This window comes from Aythya fuligula, chromosome Z (genome assembly GCF_009819795.1).
Source record: "Aythya fuligula isolate bAytFul2 chromosome Z, bAytFul2.pri, whole genome shotgun sequence".
Lineage (NCBI taxonomy): Eukaryota > Metazoa > Chordata > Aves > Anseriformes > Anatidae > Aythya > Aythya fuligula.
In genome coordinates, this window is record NC_045593.1 from 76,003,064 (window position 1) to 76,019,084 (window position 16,021).

A 16,021-nucleotide genomic window follows, 5' to 3' on the forward strand; every position below is an offset into this window, starting at 1 on the left:
CCCTTCTGTGCTGCCTGTTCATTCTGAACAGCCTATAGCCAGTCATTGCAGCACTGCAGTCATGGGAGTGGTCCCACCACGTCTCAGTGATGGCAACCAAGTCATAGCCTGCCTGCTGCATGATTCCAAGACCTCCTGTTTGTTGCCCATGCTGCGTGCATTAGTGTAGATGTACTTCAGCTGGGCCATTGCCTGCTCCCCCAGCTCGGACATTGTTCCCCCTGGCACACCTCCAGCAAACCTTATTTCATCCCCATCTGCTTCCTACCTAGCTTAAAGCCCTCTCAATGAACCCTGCCAGCTCTTGCGCTAGTGTCTGTTTTCCCCTTGCAGGTGGGACCCATCTGCAGCCATCAGGCCGGGTGCCAAGTAAAGCGCCCCATGGTCAAAAAAACACAAAATTTCTGCACCAGCCCCTGAGCCACATGTTTATCAGGTAGGCTTTCCGGGTCCTTTCTATACCCCTCCCTGCCATTGTAAGGATGGAGGAAAGCATGACCTGTACTCCCATTCCATCTACTAATCGTTCCAGTCCCCTAAAGTCCCATTTGATAGCCTTCAGGCTTCTCTCCTCAATATCATCTCTGCCAGCCTGGACTATCAAAAGAGGATAATAGTCAGAGGGGTGAACCAGGTTGGGAAGGTTTCTGGCAATGTCCCTGACCCAGGCCGCAGGGAGGCAGCAGACTTCTCTACGGGTAGGGTCATGTCAACAAATAGGGCCCTCTGTTCCCCTGAGAAGTGAGTCACCTACAACAATCACCCTTCCTTCTTTCTTCGTGGAGACAGTCCTGAAGCGTGGAATTGACTTCCTCGCCCTAGGCATCCTCCTGGGTAGACTGTTCACCTCGTCCTCACCCATCAGTCTCTCAAGCTCCAGGGCCTCAAACCTGTTGTGTAAGGGCACCTGGGAAGGCAGGGCCAGTAGGGAAGGGGGTTGCCTGCGATGTCTAGCAGGGACCTCTTTCCATTCCTCCTCAACTTCTAGGTCCGCTCCCTCTGCTCAGCAGGTCAGCGGGTCCGCCACTCTTTGGGGTGTCTCACCCCGGTGCCTTTCCTTCAGGCATGGCAGGGAGTTGCTATCTCCCGCTCACACTCCTCCTGATATTCTTCGAAGACATGATCCATTCACCATGAGAAGCATTTTGAGCATGTTGCAAGTGCCAGCCACCTCCAGCATGCAGACAGTAAAGAAGATCACGGCGACCACTTTTATTTGCACGGTAAGAATGCCAATACCATTGAAGAAGAATTCCACATCCTGTTTGTCCAAGAGGCCACCAGTGAAGAGAAGCAGGGTCTCGCGGATGCACTGCTCTACTATTTGGGGTCAGAAGTGGATGTCCGAGGCAATCTGCTCAAAGTTCAGTGGAGCAAGTAGCGTCTCGGCTAGAAAACCACCTTTTCTTTTTTTTGCGCACTGAACCAGGAAAAGCAGAGTACTTCTAGTGAAGGTCTAAAGTGCTGAGAGGGCATGTGGAGAAAACCCCAAAGGAATCCCCAAAGCAGGAGAATGGGTCTGTGGGCCCACAAATGGTAGAACGGATGGCAAGGAAGGTGTCCCAGAGACAGAAGCCTGCTTGTCATTCCCGGCCACTGTTGCAAAGCAGCAAGTCCCTGGTGGCAGATGGTCCTCGTCAGCAGTGCGAGAAGACCTCTGCCACAGGGCCCGAGACCCCACTGCACGAGCTACCCTCCACCGGGAGAGGTGGCTCGCAACCGTGGGAGCAGTACCAGGAGTTGCAGGGCTTCTCCTCTCCTTCTCTGTGCAAAAAATAAAGGCCATGCAGGGAGCAGTGCAGTCAGTCCAGCTGGCAGCAGGCACCAGCACTCTTTATTCGGCCACTGACAGGCATCATCCTCTCCTTCAGCTTCTCATCGTACTCTTTTCTAATGTGGAAGGAAGGACGTCAGTCACACATCTGCAAGGGGTTGACGGAGTTCTGCAAAACCAGAAGAGAGTCTCCTAAAGAACTGCAGGAAGCAGCTGAGGCTGACCCTCCCAGTGCACTCCTGCAGGAACTGGCTCTGAGCAGCTGCGGGCTACCCTCTCCAAAGAGGTCTCTTTCCAACAGCCAGCACTTTCACGGCTTCAGCCCTTACTTCCTGAGCCCAGGGCAGAGCCTGCCTTTTCTGCTTGTGTGTGTGCTTCTGCTGAGGCAGGTGCCTCGCACAGCCTCACTTTAGTCTTCAGAGTGCAGGTACAGCGGGCACTCATCCCTCGCAGGGAGGTACAGTCCCTTGGAAGACCCGTGCCCATGCCCTGCTCGCTGCTGGCTTTGTCCTTTGCTCACTGCAACAGCTCCTCCCGCATGGTAACATGCAGGGGAGCGGGCAGACAGCAGGCACGTGCCTGGCCAGGTGGGGACTGCAATGCTGCCGTGCAGGAGACCTGCACTGCTCCCCTCCCTCCCAAGGAGAGAGCGAAGTGCCTGCTTGCGTTTTTTTTTTTTCCTCGGGGCTCGGAATCCATGTCATACCTTTCTTCGTTCAAAGAGGAGCTTCTGCGTCTTGGAATCATATTCATTCCATGCTTCAGCTATACGCATTTTGATCCCGTGGGCCATCAGCGCTTGTTCCCGTTTTTCCTCTCTTAGAGCACGCATATAGTGCTCTCCCTGCAGGTAAGGAAAACACAATCGCATGCAGCATTAGTCTCCGGAGCTTGGGCACAGGCAGGAGCACAGCGACAGGTGGGCAGCCAGAGCTGCTGCTTCTGCCCTGCTCTGGAATCTCCAAGGGGAAACGGGGCTGGGAAATGCCTATGGCGTACCGTTGTTGAAGGGTCCTGAGCAAAAGCCCCGTGCTCAGGCGTCCTAGGCTGTGGATGAGCTGGAGGTGTTGGCTTCTTCAGCTCCTCCTCAGACCTCTCATGAATTGGTGGCAGTAATCTAGAAAGACAGAGAAGGCTTAGCTTATCAGAGTACAATTGGAGGCAGTTACTCAGAGCTGGGCTCGCAGCTCACAGCTTAGCTCCAGCAGCACAAGGTGCTTCTGCAGGAGGAAGACCACGACCACACCAGGGCAACAGCTGTCCCTTTGATGTTTCCAGTGCCTTTTGGCATGAGCACATTCACTGCAGCCAAGGGAAACATCTCACTGGCACAAAACCATCTGACTTCCTCCACTTGTGTGGGGAAGAAGGGACAGAAATGTCCCAAGGCCTCACTCAGGCCCGTAGTTGTAGGATGTGTTGCTAAGTCGAACACAGACGGACACTATCAGACATGGCGCCACTGGCCCTTTGCACCCACAGCCTTCCCCTCGGGACCTGTGTCATGCCTCAGTTATGGGGTGCAGAGAGATCCCTGGGTTGGCATCGCACCCAGCTCCTTCCCGTGTCACGAGGAAGGGGAAGATGACAAGGCCTGGAACCCCAGAACACGGCTCAGGGGCTCAGGGCCTCCAGGGCTGTTCCCAGGCCTCAGCTGGACCGGTGCACACTTACTCTGTCTGTGCTGTCCTTGGTTGCTGTGGCACTTGCTGCCACCCATTTGGTGCCTTCTGGCTCGTAGGCATTTGGCCTTTCAACTTGTCCTTTATTCTCTGCTTCAGTAGCTGATCAAACGCCTTTCTCACAATGTGGGAAGGAACTCGCGTGCACTTGAGTATTTGGCAGAACGATTTCTGCAAAACGAGAAGAGAGTCTCCTAAAGAACTGCTGCAAGCAGCTGAGGCTGCTCCTCCCAGTGTGTTCCTGCAGGAAATGGCTCTGAGCAGCAGCGGGCACGCTCTCCAATGGGGTCTCCTACCAACAGACAGTGCTTTCAAGGCTGCAGCCCTTGCTCCCCGAGCCCAGGGCAGGGCCTGCTTTTTCTGCTTGCGTATGTGCTTCTGCTGAGGCAGGTGCCTCCACAGCCTCACTTTAGCCTTCAGGGTGCAGGTACAGCGGGCACTCATCCCCCGCAGGGCGGTACAGTCCCTCGGCAGATCCTTGCCCATGCCCAGCTTGCTGCTGGCTTTGCCCTTTGCTCACTGCAACAGCTCCTCCCGCATGGCAACGTGCAGGGGAGCGGGCAGACAGCAGGCACCTGCCTGGCCAGGTGGGGACTGCAACGCTGCCATGCCGGAGACCTGCACTGCTCCCCTCCCTCCCAAGGAGCAGGGCAAAAGCCTGCTGGGGGCATTTTTTCCTAGGCTCTCTGAAAACACGCCATGCTCCTTGCTCCTACTCCATATGCATACATATCAATGGTCCCACGTTTCAGCTTCAATCTTTCTGAGCCTGTGGACCAGCAGCATTCATGCCCGTCTTCTATCTGAGCGCGCACAGAGCGCACTCCCTGCAGGCAAGGGAAACACATCTGCATGCAGCGTTAGTCTCCTGGGGCTGGGCACAGGCACGAGCACAGGGACAGTGGGCAGCAACAGCTGCTGCTTCTGCCTTGCTCTGGAACCCCCAAAGTGAAACGGGACTGACAAATGCCTATGGCATACCATTGTTGGAGTGTCCTTATCACAAGCCGGGATTATGGATGACCGTGGATAAGCTGAAGGTGTTGGTTTCTTCAGCTCCTCCTCAGACCTCTCATGAATTGGTGGTAGGGATCTAGAAAGACACAGCAGGTTTAGCTTATGGGAGGCAGTTTCTAAAAGGCGGGCTCGCAGCTCACATCTTAGCTCCAGCAGCACAAGGTGCTTCTGCAGGAGGAAGACCACGGCCCCGCCCAGACAACACCTGTCCCTTTGATGTTTCCAGTGCCTGCTGGCATGAGCACCGGCACTGCAGCCTATGGAAACTTCTCACTGGCACAAATGGCAAGAGCACAGCGAGTCCCCTAACTCCGCCACAACACTTCCCCAGCAGGCTCACCTGCCTTGGTCACCCTGCTTCTTTGCATCCTCCTTTCTTTTCTTCTCTGCCCTCTTGGCTAGAGAAACCCTCCTCCGAGCCATCACCACCGGGTCCAGCACACTCACTGCAAGAGAACACCACGATGTCAGCTCTGTGTCTGTGCAGGGGAGCGGCAGCAGCAGAGCTGCTCAGCCATGCCCACCCACACTCATTGCCACCGCTGGGAGCCACCACTCCTGGGGCATTTTATCCCACACAGCTGCCTTCTCTCCCATCCCCCCCACATCAACATTGACTCTCCTGCCCTGCGAGGACAAAAGGAGAACACGCAACCCCCTGCCAGGAGCCCAATGGGACATTACATCTTCGGCCACCCATGCCCCAAGGCTGTGGATCTCTTCTGGGCTTGATGCAAATCGGTTTGCGTTGTGGGTCCTGAAGTATAAGCCTGCAAACAGGAAGACACCAGTTGTCAAATAAGGCACCATGTTCCCTTGGTGCCCCACACTAAGAAGCTGCTGGCAGGGTTCTTTGGGAGCCACTGCCGAGCCTCTGGAGGACACAATGGCCTGTGCGAGCGGAGGGTACCCACAGCTTCCAGCAGCTTCTTCCCGTGCTTCTTATGCCTTACTGCCAGACCCAACACAAGTCCTCCTCGCTGACCCCTCACACCCTCCCACTGCTCTCAGGGACCCTCAACTGCAGACTGGCCGCTTCATCTGCACTGCCCAGAAGGGCTGAGCAGGGGGTCAGCCTGGAAGGCCTCCCAGGAACGAGCTGGTCCTGCCTCACTCTGGCAGGAGAGAAGCATCAAGAAGAGGCTGCACCCAAAGCACGAGCTGGGCACCAGCTCCCCTGGCCAGTCAGATGTTATAGAAGAGAAGGTACTCACGTTGGTAGTGTGAGGAAAGTATTTCCACTGATACGAGTATATTTATTTTTGCCGTTGAACGCAAGCATATCCATCATCTTGGGGTTCTGCAATGGGACAGACACACGTCAGCAGAAGCCAAGGATATGTGCTCCTTGCTCCCAAAGGTAGCAAACGTTCCCACTGCTCAGGAACGTGGCTAGCTCTCCAAAATCCTTGCCCCACTTTGTCCTTTGGTGTCATTAGCCCCCAACACAAACAGGCCAAGGTGCTACCGACAGTTTGTGTAGCTCCTCAAGCCTGTCTCACCCAAAGGTGAGGCAGGCAAGAGAAAGCTTTTTTTGAGAGCTTTGACAGCATTGCCAGAGCTGCAAGCTGCCCTGGAGACATGATCCGCTCACCGTGAGAAGAGCTTCACGCATATTGCGTGTGTCATCCACTTCCATCAGGAACTCGGTGTAATAGTTCATGGTGACCACTCTTTTTCGCACAGTAAGAATGCCAATGCCCTTGAAGAAGAATTCCACATCGTGTTTGTCCAAGAGGCCACCAGCGTAGAGAAGCAGGGTCTCGTGGATGCACTGCTCTACTATTTGTGGTCGGAAGTAGATGGCTGCGGCAATTTTCTCAAAGTCCAGCGGATCAATTAGTGTCTCGACTAGAAAACAACCATGAAGGAACAATGTCAGTCCTCACTCAGTTCAGCAAACTCACAGACGAAGTGTGTGCAGCACCCAGCCCTCGCGCGATGCTGTGCCACGGGGAAGGTCCTTGCCAGCTTTGGCCACATCTCCAGAGCACAGCAGATGGGGAACAGAAGGCCAAGGGAAGCTCTGCCACCTGCTACGAGCATCCTGCTAGAGGGTGGGATGAGCTGCAGACGGGGCTGACTCCCAGGGCAGGGGCATGTTCTGGGATGCTGTATGTGCACCCACACTCAGCCTCTCCATGGTGCAAGAGACTTTGCTCTGCCGTGGCACAAGGACGACTGCATGGAGCGAAAGGCAAGGGCTGCAGAGGGAAAGCAAAGCAAAAATCTTCTTACTAGGAATTCTGCTCTCAGCACACTTGAGCTTGTAAAACATCTTCATAAACCTGCAGGGCTTGAATATGGGTTTGCGAACAACCATAGCCCTGCCATCCGCACCAGTGGTCTTCGCTGACACAACGGCAAATGTCCTGATTCCAATATTCACCGCCTGAAAACGCAAGCAAGAAGAGGGACCAATGGCAGTGCTGGGCAGAGCTGGAAGGGTGCTGGGTGACTTGCTGGCCCTGAAGATGGTGCTGTGTGGCCCAGGTCCAAAGGGGCAAGATGGGCCAGGGGCAGGATGTAAGGCTCACCTTCTTCTGCAACAGTTGCCTTCTGATGTATCTGCATGTACTATTCCACACTTGGGCAATTTCTGGAAAGCAAAAGACAGATCCCAAGATGCTGTGAGTTGGCAATGCCCATGAAGTCTGAAGCCCCACAGCCACAGAGGTGACAGTGGTGTGTGATCAAGCTCTGCCTTGCCCTCAACCAGCACTCGCACCGCTGGGGCAAGCTGCTGCACAGCTCCTGAACCTTGCCCAGCTTGCAAGAAGCCCACGCTGTGCCCAGGAATGGCCTGGGGAGGGAGGGGAGGCGTTAGATGCGCTTTGGGAAGCACATTGGATGCACTCAGGGCTCTCCTTGCAGACGCCAGGACCCTTCAGAAGACCTTCCCCCGGCAGCCCCAGCCGCAAGCTTTCCACAGCTCATGTCCATCTTTGCAACAACAGCGCTTCCACAAGGGCCCCCCAGGGCCTTACCTTTCCTGGTGAGCTCCTTAATTAATGAAAGGTCCTCAGGCTTCAAGGGGTTGAACAGCAGGTAGTGCTTCATCTTTTCCCTAGCCTTACAGAAGCTGGGAAAGACGTGCTCTTCGTGCTACAAAACTCCCTTGGCTCCTCCTCCTTTTCCTCAACACTTCCCAACCAGCGTTCTCTACCACAGGCTCCCCTCGCCTTCTGCTGCCGGCAGAGCAGCTCCTGTGGAGCAGAGTAGCGCTGGCGAGAGCAGCTCCAACACTTCCCAGGCCTTGCTGGGGAGTGTGGCCAAGCATGGTGGGGACAGTACTTGTAACCGAGCCCCATGACAACACCCACCATGTCACGAAGGGGCCGACACCTCACAGGCCACGCACATCTTGCCTCAGCATGGGCAGGGGTGCAGAGGGAGGCCCCTGAGGGGGCGGTGCAGACACCTCTGCCTCCATCTCTCACCTCAGCTTGTTACCATATGCTCCTGTTAGTCCAGCGCACCGTTTTCTTTGATATACTGCCTCCACCTTTCCAGCACCCCCACGTCCATTGCAATTACAGTTGTGAGGAGGACACATTTTGGACTTCACTCCCTTGTGTGAGGCTGCTTTGAGCTCAGAACTCCACGCAGGCTGAACATAGGTATCACCGCAGTGCCTGTAGAGAATTTGTTCAGCTCACTGCTCAAAACAAGACCCACAGCCTGGTGTTGCCAGGGTCTGCGCAAACCGTGTCCCAACAAGCTGGAGGCTGCAGTAAGGCTCCTTGCCAGTCAGGCCCAGCTTAGTTGCATATGCTCCTTCAAAGTGTTCTTCCAGAGCACGGCTATCTTCTTCAGGCTGCTTTTGATGTTCAGGTGAATTCTTTGCTTTCAAAATTAAGAGAATCGCGGAACCATAGATCAGAGAGGAATCCTAGATCCTCTCAAGCAGGGCCACCTACAGCAGGTTGCCGAGGAGCATGCACAGGCTGCTTTTGAGGATCTCTGTCGGGGGAGGCTCCACAGCCTCTCTGGGCACCCTGTGCCAGTTCTCTGTCACAGGTGTCCCTTACGCCTGAGTGTGGATGTTTTATTTTGTTTATTAATTTATTTATCAATTTCTGAGAGAAACACTTGACTGTCTCTGCCTGTGTGCAGGTTTCTGTCTGGGGAGTGTGAGAAACAAAGATTGTGTTGTTGCAGTAGAATACCACTGAGTGTGGCTGTTTTATTGTTCGTTTGTTTGTTTGTTCTGTTGTTTTTCTTTTTTTTTTTTTTTCTTTTAATTATTTTTATTTTATTTACTTATTTATTTTTCGGAGAGGTACACTTACCTCTCTCTGCCTGCGTGCAGGTTTCTTACTTGGGAGACAGCGACCAAAGATGACAAGAGTTGTTCATCTCCTTAATCTGCTGATCTTATCAGCAAGGGTTAGAGGCAAAATGGGGTGGGAGGGGAGTCGGGACCTCACTGTGGCTGTTCCAAGGGAAGATGCAGGGTATATAATAAATAACGCTGTTTTTTATTTTGTGCTGTGCTGTTTTACTTTCTCTTCCAATTGAAATCTTATTTTTATGTCTCAAGGGATGAACAACCTTTTCCTTCTTTGATCCTCCCGTATGCTGTGTTTATTCTAGTTTGCCCTGTCCTTCACAACACCGGTCCCATCTTCTCTGAATTTCCCCTTATGTCGCACTTGTGTTTAGGCTGTTAGTTTTCAGGAGGACACATATGGGACTTCACTTCCTTCTGTGAGGCTGGGTTAAGCTCTGAATTACACACTTGTTGAATACTAATAGCAGTGTGGTAGCAGCAGAGCATTTGTGCAGCTCAGTACTCAACTCTCTTTCTGCAGGGCTGCACTTCAGCCATCAGTCCCCCTGTCTATATGCAATACCCTCTTCTTGTCTTCCAAGCCAGTCCTTTCATCATGCAATTTTAAGCAGTTTATCAAGCATGATTTCCTCCTGGTGAACCTGAGAAGGCTGGGGGTGCACAGGGAGGTGGGAGGGGACACGGCCAGGACAGCTGACCCCAACTGGCCACAGGGATGTCCCATAGCATGTGGTGTCATGTGGGACAATAACGCTGGGGGGGTTGGCAGGAGAGGTCACTGTTGCTCTCTTGGGACCAGGTGGGCATCAGTTGGCTTGTGGTGACCAGCTGCATTGTGCATCACCTGCTTCTTTTATTTGTGTTATTGTTTTCTGATATTTTTTTTCCTTTCTTTATTCCTTTGTAAACTGTCCTGATCTAAACCCTTTTTTGTCACATTTTCTCCTCACTTTCCTTTGAGTAGGGGTAGGGTGAGAGACCCGTGTGGTAAAGCTGAGCTAGCCATCACTGTGAAAGCACCTCCTGGCTAACACTGTTTTCTTTTGCTAGTCAGAATTTTCCCTGCTACTGCTTGTTTTTTGCTCCTGGACAGTTTGTTTGGCTATCTCATGTATTCCTACACACCCATAAAATTTTAGAAATTGATCACTCAATGCTGTTGTTCCCTAATGGGTTTGTAGTAATAACTGTAGAAGTACACACCTAGCTTGTTCCTTTGGCGGTATTTCTCTTCCATCTGGCAGAATCCATTTTCCTTCTTTCAGTTCTGCCCCTATTGTCTTTATAGTTTTTATTTCTGCTTCTGTATACTTTTTCTCTTGTGTCCCTTTTTCATTATCCGATTCCTGTAGGGTTAGAACGACATCATGCTTCCTAAGAGCTGCTTCCCTAGCTTCTTTATCTGCTAGGTCACTCCCTCTTATGTGGAAACCAGTTCCCTTTTGATGTCCTCTGACATGTACTACGGCAATTTCCCTAGGTCCTCTCAATGCGGGCAATATTTGAGTAACTACAGTTTGGTGAATTAGCCCTTTTCCTTGAGTGCCTATGAGTCCCTTTTCTTCCCCAATTTTCCCAATTTAAATTTCTGGTATTGCAAAAAAAAACAACCACCTTTTCCTGTTGGCCAGTTGCTCCTATTACACTTACAGACTAATTAACACAGAGGAAGAAGCTCCCATAACCAACAAAAAAATTCAAGCCTCTCTCTTCGTTTCCTAGTTTTATTTCAACTAGTGGACCTGCTAGGGTAGATGCTCCTGGTCCCCGTCATTCCTGACTGTTGTAAGTTTATCCTGCAGCCTAAGACGATTTCTTTCTGATATCAAGGGCCGATTGCCCTAGAAAGAGGCTAGCCAATTGCCTCTGTTTGTTTTCAGATGCCAGGTCTGGTGGAGTAGCTCTCTGGTGTGCCAGAGGAATAGGCACCAGGGAGATACTGCACAATTGGTGGTGGACCCCCTTCCCTGTCTCTGCTGGGCGTAGGAGGGGGATCTGAGGAATAGGAAGGGTTCAGAGAGAGTCCCTGCTCAGCATCGTGGGTGAACACCCCCTCTGCCTACCTCACGTCCCCAGGTCTCCCTAAACAATAAGTTTGCAGCATTGGATGTTAAAGGGGTAGTAAGTGGGGATGTGCAGGAAGGTTCCCCTAAGAGGTTACCAAGGACAAGACAGCGGACTCTGCATTCAGTCTGCCTCTGCCAGGAAAGAATAGTGGTTGTGGTAGGTGACTCCCTTCTGAGGGGAACAGAGAGACCCATTGTCGTGGTTTAACCCGGCTGGCAGCTAAACACCACGCAGCCGTTCGCTCACCCTCCCCCCTCCCTCTCTGGGACGGGGGAGAGAAATGGAAAGTGAAGCCCATGAGTTGAGATAAAGACAGTTTAATAAGACAGGAAAATAATAATAATAATAATAATAATACAATGATGATAATAGTACTACTAATAATAATATGTACAAACAAGTGATGCACAATGCAATTGCTCACCACCCGCTGACCGATGCCCAGCTTAACCCCGAGCAGTCCGGCCCCCTCCCCCCGGCTAGCCACCCCTATATATTGTTTAGCATGACGTCAGATGGTATGGAATACCCCTTTGGCTAGTTCGGGTCACCTGTCCTGGGTCTGTCCCCTCCCAGCTCTTACTGCACCCCCAGCCTGCCTGTTGGCAGGACAGAGCAAAAGGCTGAGGTGTCCTTGGCTTGGTATAAGCACTGCTCTGCAACAATTAAAACATCGGGGTGTTATCAGCACTCTTCTCATCCTAAGCCAAAACACAGCATTCCACCAGCTACTAGGAAGAAAATTAATTCTGTTCTAACTGAAACCAGGACACCCATTTGCAGACCATTCCTGAGCCGTAAGGAAGAGTGCTGCCTACCTGTGGCCCAGGTCATGGACATAACTAGAAAACTCCCAGAGCTTGTTCACCCCACTGATTACTTCCCAGTACTCATAGTTCAGGTGGGCAGTGGTGGAATCGCTCAGAGAAGCCTCTGAACTATGAAAAGAGATTTCATAGGTTTAGAGTGAATAGTTCAAGGAGCAGGAGTGCAAGTGGTGATTTCCTCTAAACCTTCTGGGGTGGTAAAGGACATGGAGTGGGCTAGGAAAACACAGGTAATGAATAATTGGTTGAGAGGCTAGTGTTGAGACAGGAACTTTGGGTTCTTTGACTGTGGGGCAGTTTACTTGACCCCTGGTCTGTTGTCAATGGATGGAACTCACCTGTCTCAAAGGGGGAAATGAATCTTAGAGCAGGAGCTAGCAGGACTCAGAGAGCTTTAAACTAACTATGACAGGGGAAGGGGTTAAAACAGAGCTCACCAGAGAAGGGCCTAGAAGTACAATGCTGAAGTTGGGGGTGAGAAAGATATCTTATCTGAAGTGCATTTACACCAATGGCTAACAAACAGGAGGAGCTAGAAATGATCGTGTGGCAGGCTAACTATGAACTAGCTGCTGTAACTGAAACATGGTGGGATCACTCACAAGACTGGAATACTATGATGGACAGCTACAAGCTCTTCAGAAGGGATAGACAAGGAAGGGTGGTGATGTGGCTGTTTATATTAAAGAGTCTTTTGATGTTGAAGAGCTTGGGGTTGGGAATGATAAAGGTGAGTGTCTATGGATAAGGATCAGGGGGAAGACCTGCAGGAGTGACATCTTGGTGGGGGTCTGTTACAGACTGCCTAATCAGGATGAAGAGATGGATGAGACATTCTATGAGCAGTTTGAAGAAGTTGCAGTATTGCCAGCACTTGTTCTCATGGGAAACTTCAACTTCCCTAATATATGCTGGAAATAAAATACTGCGCAGAGGAAGCAGTCCAGGAGATTTCTAGAGTGTGTACCTAGGTTCCTGATACAGTAGGTACAAGAGCCTGTCAGGGGAGGTGCCCTGCTAGATCTGTTCTTCACTAACAGAGAAGGACTGGTGGAAGATGTGAAGGCTGGGGACACACTAGGATGCTGAGGGAGCTGGAGGAGGTGATTGCCAAGCTGCTTTCCACCATCTATCAACATTCCTGGTTATCTGGAGAGGTCTCAGAGGATTGAAGGCTTGCCGATGTGACTCCCATCTACAAGAAGGGCAGTAAGGAGGATCTGGGGAACAACAGGCCTGTCAGCCTGGCCTTGGTTCCAGGGAAAGTTATAGAGCAAATCATTTTGGGTGAGATCACATGGCACATGCATGGCATCCAGGGGATCAGGCCCAGGCATCACGGGTTCTTGAAAGACAGGTTGTGCTTGTCCAACCTCATCTCCTTCTATGACCATGTGACCAGACTGGTAGATGAGGGAAAAGCTGTTGATGTAGTCTACCTAGACTTCTGCAAAGCCTTTGACACAGTCTCCCACAGTATTCTCCTGGGAAAGCTGTCTGCCTGTGGCCTGGGCAGATATACTCTGGGTAAAGAACTGTCTGAAGGTCCAGCAGGTCGTGGTTAATGGAGTTTAGTCTTGCTGTCATCCTGTTACAAGTAGTGTCCCCCAGGGGTCAGTACTGGGGCCTGTCTTGTTTAACATCTTTATTGATGATTTGGATGAGAGGATTGAGCGTACCCTCAGTAAGTTTGCAGACAACACCAACTAGGGAGGTAGCCTCAATCTGCCTGAGGGTAGGGTGGCCCTTCAGAGGGATCTGGATAGGCTGCACTGCTGGGCTGAGGCAAATGGGATGAGTTTCAACAAGGCCAAGTGCCAGGTCCTGCACTTTGGCCACAATAACCCCATGCAATGCTATAGGCTTGGGACAGAGTGTCTAGAAGATTATGAAGAGGAAAAGGACCTGTTAGTGTTGATTGATGCTTAGTTGAACATGAGTTGACAGTGTGCCCAGGTGGCCAAGAAGGCCAATGGCATCTTGGCCTGTATTAGAGTCAGCAGGAACAGGGGAGTGATCATCTCCCTGTACACAGCTCTGGTGAGGCTGCATCTCAAGTACTGTGTACAGTTTTGGGCCCCTTACTACCAGAAAGACATCAAGACCCTGGAACATGACCAGAGAAGGGCAACAAAACTGGTGAGGGGTGTGGAGTGCAAGTCCTATGAGGAGTGGCTGAGAGAGCTGGGATTGCCCAGTCTGGAGAAATGAGGCTCGAGGAGACTTCATTGCACTCTACAACTTCCTAATGAGGAGGTGGTTGGCTTCTTCTCCCAGATAACTGATGATAGGATTTGAGAGAGGTAATCGAGTCACTGTCCCTGGCGGTGTTCAGGAAGCACTGGGACGAGGTGCTACAACATGTGATTTAGTAGCTTATTGGGTAGTATTGGTGATAGAAGGACGGTTGAACTAGATGACCTTGTAGGTCCTTTTAAACCTTGTATTTCTATGATTCTATGATCTAACCTGGTATTGAACACCTCAAGGGATGGGGCATCCACAGGTCTCTGGGCAACCTGTTTCAGTGCCTCACCACGCTCTGAGTGAAGAATTTCCTCATAACCTCTAATCTAAATCTCCACTCTTTTAGTTTAAAACCATTCCCCCTCATCCTGTCATTATCTGACTGAGCAAAGAGTTGCCCTCTACCTTTTTTATGAGAACCCTTTAAGTACTGACAGGTCTCAATGAGGTCACCCCGGAGCCTTCTCTTCTCCAGGGTGAAAAGCCCCATCTCTCTCCACCTTTCTTTGAGGGCAAGGTGCTCCAGCACTCTGATCATCTTCATGGCCCTCCTCTGGACCAGCTCTTGTGAGTGTATTGCCATGGGGATTGACACGCCCCATGGTTGGCGATAACATTGGACTCTTAACGAGGAGGCCATGAGGAATGTAAAGAGTTTAGAAGAAACAAAGAAGGGTGATTCACAATATGCCTTGCTGTCTTGGACTACTTGTTCTCCAGCAGTTCTCTGTCTTGTTCTTCCAATGGAAGTTGCTGGGTGCTTGCTGTTGCTGGGCAAAGTTGTTGACCAATGAATAGTGAAAAAGTATTTCTGTAGAGCATATGGTATGAGACAGGAACCTGTCCTCAATAAGGAGTCAAAGTTATACCCTCAAGTAGGGAGTTGAAGTTATGTTATCAATAAAGAAGTAGAAGTTACGGATCCTTAAAGAACCCTGGCCTCCATGTGGTCATCATACCACAAACGGTGCCTGAACAGGGACATGAAGAACATTTTGCCACAGATGGCACCTGAACAGGGACAAGAAGAACCCTACGCCACAAGCTCTAACATCTTTCTTGTGCTGGGCACTTCAGACCTGGATGCAGTACTCCAAGTGGGGCCTCGCGAGGGCAGAGTAGAGGGGGAAAATCACCTCCCTCTATCTGCTGGCCGCAGATCTGTTGATGCATTCCAGGATGCAGTTGGCCATCTGGGGTGCAAGCTCGTACTGCTGGCTCATGTTGAGCTTTTCATCCACCAGAACCCTCAAGTCTTTCTCTGCAGTGCTGCTCTCACTGAGTTCTTCACCCAGTCTGTACTCATGTACATGATTGCCCCCCAGCCCAGGTGCAGCACATTGCACTTGGTCTTGTTGAACCTCAATAGCTTCATGTGGGCCCACTTCTTCAGTTTGTCCACGTCCCTTTGGATGGCATCCCTTCCTTATGTTGAATCAACTGCACCATTCAGCTTGGTGTCATTTGCAGACTTGCTGAGGGTTCACTCAATCCTGCTGTCTATGTTGTGGTAAAGATATTAAACAGTGATACTCCCAGGACAGACCCCTGAGGGACACCACTCATCACTGGCCTCCACTTGGACATAGAACCATTGACCACCACTCTCTGGGTGTGACTTTCAAGCCAACTCCTTATCCAGTGAATGGTCCACCATTCTAATCCATCTCTCTCCAGTTTTGAGACCAGGATATCATGTGGGACCTTGTCAAAGGCCTTGCAGAAGTACAGATAGATGACAAGCTGTTGTGGTTTAACCTGGTCGGCCGCTAAACACCACACAGCTGTTTGCTCACTCTGCCCCCTCCCTCTCTGGGATGGGGGAGAGAAATAGGAAAGTGAAGCCTGTGAGTTGAGATAAAGACAGTTTATTAAGACTGGAAGATAATAATAATAATAATAATAATAATAATAATAATAATAATAATAATAATAATAATAATAATAATAATAATAATAATAATAATAATAATAATAATAAATGTGTACAAAACAAGTGATGCACAATGCAATTGCTCACCACCCACTGACCGATGTCCAGCCTAACCCCGAGCAATCCGGCCCTCCTCCCCCAGCTAGCCACCCCTATATATTTAGCATGACGTCAGATGGT